Source organism: Amborella trichopoda, chromosome 8 (genome assembly GCF_054954075.1).
Source record: "Amborella trichopoda isolate Santa Cruz 75 chromosome 8, AtrichopodaSantaCruz75HAP2 v2.0, whole genome shotgun sequence".
Classification (NCBI taxonomy): Eukaryota; Viridiplantae; Streptophyta; class Magnoliopsida; order Amborellales; family Amborellaceae; genus Amborella; species Amborella trichopoda.
In genome coordinates, this window is record NC_142343.1 from 22,633,879 (window position 1) to 22,646,789 (window position 12,911).

A 12,911-nucleotide genomic window follows, 5' to 3' on the forward strand; every position below is an offset into this window, starting at 1 on the left:
TTCCACTTTTACGAGTAGTTTTTGTACTCGTACTACTCGTAGTAGTACATGTACCTCTAGTACTACTTGTTGTAGTACAAGTACTATTAGTACTACTCGTAGTCGTACAAGTACTACTAGTACTACTCGTAAAAGTACAAATACTACTAGTACTACTCGTAGTTTTAAGTACTACTAGTAATACTAGCACTACTAAAACATACTAGAACTACAACTAGTACATACTAGTATGTACTACTAATACTCCACGTAGGAATTCTAGTACATACTAGTAAGTACTATTAGTACATACTAGTAAGTACTATTAGTACTACTATGTATTACTAGTAAATGTAGTACTTCTAGTGCTAGTATTAATACTACTTGTATTAATACTAATACTACTAGTATGTATTGCTAGTACAGATTAGTAGTACATGTAGAACATGTTCTACTAGTAATCTAATAGTAGTACGTACTACTAGTAATACTCGTACTCCTCGTAGTAGTAAAGATACTACTTATATTACTCGTAGTAGTACAAGTACTACAAGTACTACTCATTGTAGTAAGTACTACTAGTAATACTAGCACTAGTAGTACATACTTGTATGTACTAGTAGTACATACTAGTATGTACTAGTAGTAATACTAGTACTAGCAGTAGTACTCGTAGTAGTAATAATATGTACTCGTACGGGTAGTATATATTAGTATGTACTAGTCTATACTACTAGTACTAGTAGTATGTTCTAATAATATGTACTAGTAGTAGTTGTACTAGTACATACTACTAGTACTACTACTACCAGTAGTTGTACTACTAGTACTACTCGCAGTAGTACAAGTACTACTAGTAATACTCGTAGTAGCAAGTACTCTTAGTAATACTAGAACTACTATTATATACTACTACTACTACTACTACTAGTACATACTAGTATGAACTACTAATATTCCAAGTATGTAATCTAGTACATACTTGTAGTACATAGTAGTAAGTACTATTAGTACTAGTATGTACTTCTAGCAGAATTAGTACTTTTAGTACTAATACTACTAGTATTAATACTGATACTACTAGTATGTATTGCTAGTACATACTAATAATACATGTAGAACTAGATCTACTAGTACAACTAGTAGTGGTATGTACTACTAGCAATACTCGTACTACTCATAGTAGTATAAGTACAATTAGTACTACTCGTAGTAGTACAAGTTCTATTAGTACAACTCATAGTAGTAAGTACTACTAGTAATACTAACGCTACTAGTACATACTACTACTACTACCTGTACATACTAGTATGTACTACTAATACTCCAAGTATGTATTTTAATACATACTTGTAGTACATACTAGTAAGTACTATTTGTACTAGTATGTACTACAAGTTGAATTAGTGCTTCTAGTATTAGTAGAAATACTACTAGTATGTACTTCTAGTACATACTAGTAGTACATGAAGAACTAGTTCTACTAGTACTACTAGTAGTAGTATGTACTACTAGTAATACACGTAGTAGTATGGGTAATACTAGTACTATTCGTAGTAGTACAAGTACTACTAGTACGACTCGTAGTAGTAAGTACTACTAGTAATACTAGCACTACTAGTACATACTAGTGCCAGTAACACGACTATTACTAGTATGTACTAGTCGTGCTAGTACTAGTAGTACATACTACTAGTAGATAATAGTACTATTAATACTAGTACTAGTAGTATATATACTGGTACGTACTATTAGTAATACTAGTACTAGCAGTAGTACTAGTAGTAGTAATATTATGTACTAGTACGGGTAGTGTATATTAGTATGTACTACTTGTCTATACTACTAGTACTACTAGTATGTACAAATAATATGTACTATTAGTAGTTATACTAGTACATACTACTAGTACAATCTTAGTACGTGTACTACTACTCTGAATAATTGTAATACTCGTAGTACTTGTAGTAGTACAAGTACTACAGTTCTACTCGTAGTACTACAAGTACTACTCGTAGTAGTAAGTACTATTAATAATACTAGAACTACTGGTACATTCTACTACTACTACTACTAGTACATACTACTACATAGTAGTAGTACATACTAGTAAGGACTATTAGTACTAGTATGTATTAAGAGTACAATTAGTACTTCTAGTACTAGTACTAAAACTACTTGTATTTGTACTAATACTACTAGTATTTGTGCTAATACTACTAGTATGTACAGCTGGTACATACTAGTAGTACATGTATAACTAGTTCTACTAGTACTACTAGAAGTAGTATGTACTACTAGTAATACCCCTACTACTCGTAGTAGTAAGTACTACTAGTAATACTAGTACTACTAGTACATACTAGTACTATTAACACTATTAGTACTAGTTTGTACTAGTAGTGCTAGTACTAATAGTACAAACAACTAGTACATAATAGTACTACTAATACTAGTACCAGTAGTACATACTTGTATGAACTACAAGTAATACTAGTACTAGAAATAGTACTAGTAGTAGTAATATTATGTACTAGTATGGGTAGTATATATTAGTATGTATTACTTGTTTGTACTACTAGTACTACTAGTATGTACTAATAATATGTGATAATAGGAGTTGTACTAGTACATACTACTAGTACTACTACTAGTACATATACTACTACTACCAGTAGTTGTAGTACTCGTACTACTCGTAGTAGTACAAGTACTACTAGTACTACTCGAAGTAGTACACGTTCTGCTTGTACTACTCGTAATAGTAAGTCTTACTAGTAATACTCGTATTACTCATAGTAGTAGAAGTACTACTAATACTACTCGTAGTAGAACAAGTACTACTAGTACTATTCGTAGTAGTAAGTACTACTAGAAAAACTAACACTACTGGTACATACTATTGGTACTACTACAAGTACATACTAGTATGTGCTAATAATACTCCAAGTATATATTCTTGTACATACTTGTAGTACATACTAGTAAGTACTATTAGTACTAGTATGTACTACTAGTAGTATTAGTACTTCTAGTACTAATAGTAGTACTGGTAGTAGTACTAGTCGTATGTACGAAAACAACTACTACTAGTAGTAGTACTAGTAGTATGTACTAGTACAACTACTACTAGTTGTAGTACTAGTAGTAGGTATTAGTACAACTACTACTAGTACATATTATTAGTACATACTAGTAGTACTAGTAGGATAGACAAGTAGTACATACTAATATATACTACTCGTACTACTACATTAAATTACTATTATTAGTACTATTGTTAGTACTAGTATTAGTAGCGCTATTATGTATTACTAGTACTAGCACGGCTAGTATATATTAGTACTAGTAGTGTTACTAGTACTAGTATGTACTAGTAGAACTAATATTATTAGTAATACTTACTATTACGAGTAGTACTAGTAGTACGAGTAGTACATACACTACTAGTTGTACTAGTAGAACTAGTACTACATGTACTACTAGTATGTACTAGGTGTACATACTAGTAGTATTAGTATTAATACTAGTAGTATTATTATTAGTATTAGAAGTACTAATTCTAATAGTAGTACATACTAGTACCAATAGTACTTACTAGTATGTACTATAAGTATGTACTAGAATACATAGTTGGAGAATTAGTAGTACATACTAGTATGTACTAGTAGTAGTAGTATATATTGGTAGTTCTAATATTACTAGTAGTACTTACTACTACGAGTCGTTCTAGTAGTACTTGTACTACTACGAGTCGTCATAGTAGTACTTGTACTACTACGAGTAGTACGAGTACAACTACTCGTAGTAGTAGTACATGTGCTAGTAGTTGTACTAGTAGTATGTACTGATACAATTACAACTAGTACATATTATTAGTACATACCAGTAGTACTAGTAGTTTAGACAAGTAGTACATACTAATATATACTACCCGTACTAGTAAATAATATTACGACTACTAGTACTACTGCTAGTACTAGTATTATTAGTAGTACGTACTAGTATGTACTAGTATTAGTAGCACTATTATGTATTAGTAGTATGTACTACTAGTACTAGCACGACTAGTACAAACTAGTACTAATAGTGTTACTAGTATTAGTATGTTCTAGTAGTGCTAGTATTACTAGTAGTACTTACTACTACGAGAGTACAAGTAGTACTTGTACTACTACGAGTAGTACTAGTAGTACTTGTACTACTACGAGTAATACGAGTATTACTAGTAGTACATACTACTACAAGTAGGACTAGTAGAACTAGTTTTTCAGTATTACTAGAATGTATTAGAGTTACATACTAGTAGTATTAATACTAGTACTAGAAGTACTAATTCTACTAGTAGTACATACTAGTAATAATAGTACTTACTAGTATGTATTAAAAGTTTGTACTAGAATACAGACTTGGAGTATTAATAGTACGTACTAGTATGTACTAGTAGTAGTAGTAGTAGTATGCACTAGTAGTTCTAGTATTACTAGTAGTACTTACTATACAAGTACTACTATGAGTAGTACTAGTAGTACTTGCACTACTACGAGTACCACTAGTAGCACTTGTACTACAACAAGTAGTACGAATACTACAACTACTGGTAGTAGTAGTACATGTACTAGTCGTAGTATTAGTAGTACGTACTAGTACAACTACTACTAGTACATATTATTAGTACATACTAGTAGTACTAGTAATATAGACAAGTAGTACATACTAGTAGTACTAGTAATATAGACAAGTAGTACATACTAATATATACTACGCATACTAGTACATAATATTACCACTATTAGTACTACTAGTAGTAATAGTATTTCTAGTAGTACATACTAGTATGTACTACTAGTACTAGTATTAGTAGTACTATTATGTCTTAGTAGTATGTACTACTAATACTAGCACTATTAGAACATATTAATACTCGTAGTGTTACTAGTATTAGTATGTACTAAAAATGCTAGTATTACAAGTAGTACTACTTACTACAAGTAGCACGAGTACTACAACTACTGGTAGTAGTAGTATATGTACAAGTAGTAGTACTATTACTTTGTACTAGTACAACTACTACTAGTACATATTATTAGTACATACTAGTAGTATTAGAAGCATAGACAAGTAGTACTTACTAATATATACTACCTGTACTAGTACATAATATTACTACTACTAGTACTACTGCTAGTACTAGTATTAGTAAGAGTACATACAAGAATGTACAACTGGTACTAGTATTAGTGCTACTATTATGTACTAGTAGTTTGTACTATTAGTACTAGCACTACTAGTACATACTAGTACTAGTAGTGTTACTAGTACTAGTATGTACTAGTAGTACCAGTATTACTAGTAGTACTTACTACTACGAGTAGTACTTGTACTACTACGAGTAATACGAGTATTTCTAGTAGTACATACTACTCCTAGTAGTATTAGTAGAACTAATTCTACATGTACTAATAGTACATATTAGTACTAATAGGACTTACTAGTATGTACTACAAGTATGTACTAGAATACATACTTGGAGTATTAGTAGTACATACTAGTATGTACGAGTAGTAGAAGTTGCAGTATGTACTAGTAGTGCTAGTATTACTAGTAGTACTTACTACTACGAGTCGTACGAGTAGTACTAGTAGTACTTGAACTACTACGAGTAGTACTAGTAGTACGTGTACTACTACGAGTAGTACGAATACAACTACTGGTAGTAGTAGTACATGTACTAGTTGTAGTGCTAGTAGTACGTACTAGTACAACTACTACTAGTACATATTATTAGTACATACTAGTAGTACTAGTAGTATAGACAAGTAGTACATACTAATATATACTACCCGTACTAGTACATAATATTACCACTACTAGTACTACTGCTTGTACTAGTATTACTAGTAGTACATATTAGTATATAGTACTAGTACTAGTACTAGTAGTATTATTATGTACTAGTAGTATGTACTACTAATACTAACACTACTAGTAGTATGTATTTCTTGTATTAGTAGTGTTACTTGTACCAGTACTAGTACGTATTACTTGTACTAGTAGTGTTACTAGTACTAGTATGTATTAGTAGTACAAGTATTACTAGTAGTACTTACTACTACGAGTTGTACTAGTAGTACTTGTACTACTACGAGTAGTACAAGTAGTACTACTACTACTACGAGTTGTACTTGTACTACTACGAGTATTACTAGTAGTACATACTATTACTCGTAGTACTAGTAGAACAAGTTCTACATGTACTCCTAGTATGTACTAGCAGTACATATTAGTAGTTTTAGTACTAATACTAGCAGTATTAGTACTAGTACTAGAAGTACTAATTCTACTAGTAGTACATACCAGTACTAATGGTACTTACTAGTATTTATTACATGTACTAGTACAGCAGTGTTACTAGTACTAGTATATACTAGTATTACTTACTACTACGAGTAGTACTAGTAGTACTTGTACTACTATGAGTAGCACTATGAGTACTTGTACTATTAAGTGTTGTACAAGTTGTACCTGTACTACATGAACTACTAGTATGTACTAGCAGTACATACTAGTAGTATTAGTACTAATACGATTAGTATGTACTGCTAGTACATACTAGTATGTACTAGCAGTACATTCTAGTAGTATTAGTACTAATACTAATAGTACTAGTACTGTACTAGAAGTACTAATTCTACTAGTAGTACGTACTAGTACTAATAGTACTTACCAATATGTAATAAAAGTATGTACTAGAATACAAGAACTACTAGTATGTACTAGCAATACATACTAGTAGTATTAGTATTAATACTAGTTCTACATGAACTACTAGTATGTACTAGCAGTACATACTAGTAGTATTAGTACTATTTCTACTAGTATGTACTAGCAGTACATACTAGTAGTATTAGTACTAATTTTAATAGCACTAGTACTAGTACTAGAAGTACTAATTCTACTAGCAGTACATACTAGTACTAATAGTACTTACTAGTACGTACTAAAAGTATGTACTAGAATACATACTTGGAGTATTAGTAGTACATACTAGTATGTATTAATAGTTGTAGTTGTAGTATGTACTAGTAGTGCTAGTATTACTAGTTATACTTACTACTACGAGTAGAACTAGTAGTACTTGTACTACTACGAGAAGTACTAGTAGTACTTGCACTACTACGAGTAGTCTTATTATTACTGGTACTACTACGAGTAGTACTAATACTACAAAAACTGGTAGTAGTAGTACATGTACTTGTAGTAGTACAAGTAGTATGTACAAGTACAACTACTACTAGTAGATATTATTAGTACATACTAGTAGTACCAGTTGTATAGACAAGTAGTACAAACTAATATATACAACCCGTACTAGTACATAATATTACAACAACTAGTGCTACTGCAAGTACTAGTATTACTAGTTTGTACTAGTACTAGTGTTAGTAGTACTACTAATACTACCACTGCTAGTACATACTAGTACTAGTAGTGTTACTAGTATTAGTATGTACTAGTAGTGCAAGTATTACTAGTAGTACTTTTAATACGAGTAGTACTAGTTGTACATGTACTACTATGAGTAGTACTTGCAGTACTTGTACTACTACAAGTAGTACGAGTATTACTGGTAGTAGTTATTATAATTAGTAGTACTAGTAGAACGAGTTCTGCATGTGCTACAAGTATGTACTAGCAGTACATACTAGTAGTATTAGTACAAATACTAGTAGTAATAGTACTAGTACTAGAAGTACTAATTCTACTAGTAGTACATACTAGTACTAATAGTACATACTAGTATGTACTACAAGTATGTACTGGAATACATATTTGGAGTATTAGTAATACATACTAGTATGTACTAGTAGTAGTAGTAGTGGTATGTACTAGTAGTGCTTGTATTACAAGTTGTAATTACTAATACGAGTAGTACTAGTAGTACTTGTACTACTACGAGTAGTACTAGTAGTACTTGTACTACTACGACTAGTACGAGTTTTAACTGGTAGTAGTAGTACAAGTACTAGTAGTAGTACTAGTACAATTACTACTAGTACATGTTCTTAGTACATACTAGTAGTACTTGTAGTATAGACAACTAGTACATACTAATATATACTACCCGTACTAGTACATAATATTACTACTACTAGTACTACTGCTAGTACTAGTATTACTAGTAGTACATACTAGTATGTACTACTAGTACTAGTATTAGTAGTACTATTATGTACAAGTGGTATATACTACTAGTACAAGTAGTAGTGTTACTAGTACTAGTATGTACTAGTAGTTCTAGTATTATTAGTAGTGCTAGTATTACTAGTAGTACTTACTAGTACTAGTATATACTACTAGTACTAGCACTACTAGTACATACTAGTACAAGTAGTGTTACTAATACTAGTATGTACTAGTAGTGCTTGGATTACTAATAGTACTTACTATTACGAGTAGTACTAGTAGTACTTGTATTACTACGAGTAGTACTTGTACTTCTACGAGTAGTGCGAGTTGAATTAGTAGTACATACTACCACTAATAGAACTAGTATAACTAGTTCTACATGTAATACTAGTATGTATTAGCAGTACATACTAGTAATATTACTACTATTACTAGTAGTATTAGTATTAGTTCTAGAAGTACTAATTCTACTAGTAGTACATATTAGTACTAATAGTACTTACTAGTATGTATTATAAGTATGTACTAGAATACATACTTGGAGTATTAGTAGTACATACTAGTAGAAGTAGTAGTAGTTTGTACTTGTAGTAGTAGTAGTAGTTTGTACTAGTAGTAGTAGTAGTAGTAGTTTGTACTAGTACATAATATTACTACTACTAATACTACTGCTAGTACTAGCATTACTAGTCGTACATACTAGTATGTACTACTAGTACTAGTAGTAATAGTAATATTATGTACTAGTAGTATGTACTAGTAGTACAAGCACTACTAGTACTAGTAGTGTTACTAGTACTAGTACGTACTAGTAGCGCTAGTATTACTAGTAGTACTTATTATTACGAGTAGTACGAGTATTACTAGTAGTACATACTACTTCTTGTAGAACTAGTTCCACAAGAACTACTAGTATGTACTAGCAGTACATACAAGTAGTATTAGTATGAATACTAGTTGTATTAGTACTTGTATTAAAAGTACTAATTCTACTAGTAGTACATACTTGTATTAATAGTACTTATTAGTACGTACTACAAGTATGTACTATAATAAAAACTTGGAGTATTAGTAGTACATACTAGTATGTACTAGTAGTAGTAGTAGTAGTATGTACTACAATACAAACTTGAAGTATTAGTAGTACATACTAGTATGTACTAGTAGTAGTAGTAGTATGTACTAGTAGTGCTCGTAGCACTAGTAGTATAGACAAGTAGTACATACTAATATGTACTACCCGTACTAGTACATAATATTACCATTATTACTAGTACTACTGCTAGTACTAGTATAACTAGTAGTACATACTAGTATGTTTTACTAGTAGTAGTATTAGTAGTGCTATTATGTTCTAATAGTGCTATTTTTACTAGTAGTACTTACTACTACGAGTAGTACTAGGAGTACTTGTACTATTACGAGTGGTACTTATACCACAACGAGTAGTACGAGTACTACAACTACTGCTAGTAGTAGTACATGTACTAGTAGTAACTACTAGTACAACTACTACTAGTACACATTTTCACTACATACTAGCAGTACTAGTAGTATAGACAAGAAGTACATACTAATATATACTACCCGTACTAGTACGTAATATTACTACTACTAGTACTAGTTTTACTAGTAGTACATACTAGTATGTACTACTCGTAGTAGTATTAATAGTACAATTATGTTCTAGTAGTATGTACTACTAGTACAAGCTCTACTAGTACATACTAGTACTAATAGTATTACTAGTACTAGTATGTACTAGTAGTGCTAGTATTACTAGTAGTACTTACTACTACAAGTAGTACTAGTTGTACTTGTACTACTACAAGTAGTACTAGTAGTACTTATATTACTACAAGTAGTACGAGTACTACAACTACTGGTAGTAGTAGTACATGAACTGGTAGTAGTACTAGTAGTACGTACTAGTACAACTACTACTAGTACATATTATCAGTACATACTAGTTGTACTAGTAGTTTAGACAAGTAGTACATACTAATATATACTACCCGTACTAGTACATATTATTACTACTACTAGTACTACCGCTAGTACTTGTATTAATAGTAGTACATACTAGTATGTACTACTAGTACTAGCACTACTAGTACAAATTAGTACTAGTAGTGTTATGTATTAGTAGTGGTAGTATTACTAGTAGTACTTACTACTACGAATAGTACTAGTAGTACGAGTATTACAAGTAGTACATACTACTAATAATAGTACTAGTTGAACTAGTTCTACATGTACTAGTAGTATTAGTACTAATAATAGTAATATTAGTATTGGTTTGTACTAGTAGTACTAGTATAGCTTCCAGTACTTACTACTACGAGTAGTACTAATAGTACTTGTGTTACTATGAGTAGCATTTGTACTACTACGAGTAGTACTTGTACCACTACGAGTAGTACTTGTACCACTACGAGTAGTACTTGTACCACTACGAGTAGTACAAGTACTACTACGAGTAGTACGAGTATTACCAGTAGTACATACTACTACTAATAGTATTAGTAGAACTAGTAATATTAGTACTAGTACTAGAAGTATTAATTCTACTTGTAGTACATACTAGTATGTACCACAAGAATGTATTAGAATACATACTTGGAGTATTAGTAGTATATACTAGTATGTACTAGTAGTGCTAGTATTACTAGTAGTACTTACTACTACGAGTAGTACTAGTAGTACTTATACTACTACGAGTAGTACTAGTAGTGCTTGTACTAGTACTAGTATGTACTACTACTAGTATTACTACTAGTACTATTGGTAATACTATTATGTACTAGTAGTATGTACTACTAGTACTAGCACGACTAGTACATACTAGTACTAATAGTGCTACTAGTACTAGTTTGTACTAGTAGTTCTAGTATTACTAGTAGTACTTACTACTACGAGTAATACTAGTCGTACTTGTACTACTACGAGTAGAACTAATAGTACTTGTACTACTACGAGTAGTACGAGTATTACTAGTAGTAGAAGTACTAATACTAGAAGTACTAGTAGTAGAAGTACTAGTACTAATACTAGTAGTATTACTACTAGTAGTACTAGAAGTACTAATACTACATACTAGTAGTATTAGTACTAATACAAGTAGTATTAGTACTAGTACTAGAATTACTAATTCGACTAGTGGTTCTTACTAGTACTAATAGTACTTACTAGTATGTACTACAAGTAGGTAATAGAATACATACTTGGAGTATTAGTAGTATATACTAGTATATACTACCCGTACTAGTAGTTCTAATTGAACTAGTTCTACATGTACTTACTACTACTAGTAATTACTACTACTAGTAGTTCTAGTAGAACTAGTTCTACATGTACTACTAGTATGTACTAGCAGTACAGACTAGTAGTATTAGTACTAATACTACTAGTATTAGTACTTGTCTTAAACGTACTAATTCTACTAATTGTACATACTAGTACTAATAGTACTTACTAGTATACACTACAAGTATTAGTAGTACATACTAGTATGTACTATTAGTAGTAGTAGTAGTATGTACTAGTATTGCTAGTATTACTTGTAATACTTACTACTACGAGTAATACTTGGAGTACTTGTACTACTGCGAGTAGTACTTGTACTACTACGACTAGTGGTAGTACTACAACTACTGGTAGTAGTAGTAATAGTATGTACTAGTACAACTAATACTAGTAGTAGTACTAGTAGTATGTACTAATACAACTACTACTACTAGTAGTACTAGCTGTATGTACTAGTACAACTACTACTAGTACATATTATAAGTACATACTACTAGTACTTGTAGGATAGACAAGTAATATATACTAATATATACTATCCGTACTAGTACATTAAATTACTAATATTATTACTATTGTTAGTACTAATATTAGTAATACTATTATGTACTAGTAGTATGTACTACTAGTACTAGCACGACTAGTATATACTAGTACTAGTAGTGTTACTAGTACTAGTATGTACTAGTAGTGCTAATATTACTAGTAATACTTACTACTACGAGTAGAACTAGTAGTACTTGTACAACTACGAGTAGCACTAATAGTACGAGTAGTACATACACTACTAGTTGCACTAGTCCTACATGTACTACTAGTATGTACTATGAGTACATACTTATAGTATTAGTACTAATACTAGTAGTATTAGTACTAGTACTAGTAGTATTAGTACAAGTAGTACTAATACTAGTAGTATTAGTACAAGTAGTACTAATACTAGTACTAGTACTAGTAGTATTAGTATTAGTACTAGATGTACTAATTCTAATAGTAGTACATACTAGTACTATCAGTACTTATTAGTATGTACTTGAATACATACTTGGAGTATTACTAGTACATATTAGTATGTAGTAGTAGTATATACTCGTAGTGTTAATAGTACCAGTAGTACTTACTACTACTAGTAGTCATGGTAGTACTTGTACTACTACGAGTAGTACGAGTATAACTACTACTGGTAATAGTAGTACATGTATAAGTAGTAGTATTAGTAGTATGTACTAATACAACTAGTACTAGTACATATTATTAGTACATACCAGTGGTACTAGTAGTATAAACAAGTAGTATATACTAATATATACTACCCGTAATAGTAAATAATATTACTACTACAAAAACTATTGCTAGTACTAGTATTACAGTAGTACATACAAGTATGTACTACTAGTATTAGTACTAGTAGTGTTGTTATGTACTAGTAGTATGAA